Here is a 1,301-nt window from a genome sequence, read left to right as displayed (position 1 = left end):
TTGTACTGTGTTCTGTAGCACAGGACAGGGGCTTTCTGCTCTGAGGCAGGCCCTGAGATGCAGGCAGCACAGAAGGAGGCCAGTAACTGCTCTGAGAGTAGACTGTGAACTAGAGAAATCCTGCTTCCTTCTGAGGAGTGCCTGGAGGATGTGCTTAGGCTCTGCACACAGCAAGGTTGCCAACATGGGCAACCCATGCCTTATGCTCCTGTGTTCTCAATGGCAACAGAAGGGCCTAGCTGGAGCTTTTGCCAGGGACATGCAGTGTTCTGCACCGCTGAGTGGAGTTGGAGGTGTGTGTCTCCTTGTACAGTGCAGCTCAGCTGGTGGTCCGGCCACTCGCCCACAGTGATGTGGTGGGGGCTGAGGAGAGCGAGGCAGTGCACAGCCATGAGCACCCCCTGCAGAAACCAACATCCTTGCTGTTCCAGATCAAAACCTGTACAAAAGATGAGGGCTGAGGTACCAGGTCTGTGACACTAGGGCTGTCGCATTCCCCCAAAAGCACAAAATCAAGATTAAAAAAACAAAACACAAGATAGTGAAAAGAAATGTTTCAAGGAGGTTCCCTTACTTAAAATCATAGAATGGTTTGGATTGGAAGGGACCTTCAAGATCATCTAGATCCAACCCCCCTGCATGGGGAGGGACACCTCCCACCAAGCCTCATCCAGCCTGGCCTTGAACACCTCCAGGAATGGGGCTTCCTCCTCATAGCAGGGAGGTTGGAACCTGATGATCTTCCAACCTTCACCATTCTATGGTTCTATGATTTAAAGTAAGATGCATTTTGGTGGGGGCCAAGTCTGTGAGAAGAAGATGAAGTTTTTGTATATGTTGTTAAATAAAAAGTGTTGACAAAAGCACTGGGTCAAAAATATAATTATGATTCCTAGTTCCCATGTCAGCTTATTTTTTGCTGTATCCTCATGCCTGTCATTTGCATAGCAAGTACAGTATTTCAGAGGACCAAGAATCTGGTAGGAGACAGGCACCTTCCCTAGTTTGTTTCTCATCATTTGTATATTACAACATTAATATTTTTTGCCTTTACACTAATCTTGGCTAATTTGTTTGATTCATTTGTTCATTCAATAAAATGAAAAAGAGAATGGGGCCTTACCATGAATGACCCCCAGTGCAGGTGTCTATGGCAGGAGTTACTAGACTTGGTAAGAGGCAATTCCCACTTAGGAGTTGCTGCCACCAGCTTCTGCACAGCTGAGCTGGCAGTAGCTCCAGCTGCAGACACAGCACATGTCCCTTCCCTGGGCAGCAGAGCCCCAATATGGCATGTAGGG

This window comes from Chaetura pelagica, unplaced genomic scaffold, assembly GCF_000747805.2.
Source record: "Chaetura pelagica isolate M959 unplaced genomic scaffold, ChaPel_1.0 scaffold192, whole genome shotgun sequence".
NCBI classification, from domain to species: domain Eukaryota; kingdom Metazoa; phylum Chordata; class Aves; order Apodiformes; family Apodidae; genus Chaetura; species Chaetura pelagica.
Note: the sequence above shows the minus strand (reverse complement) of the source record.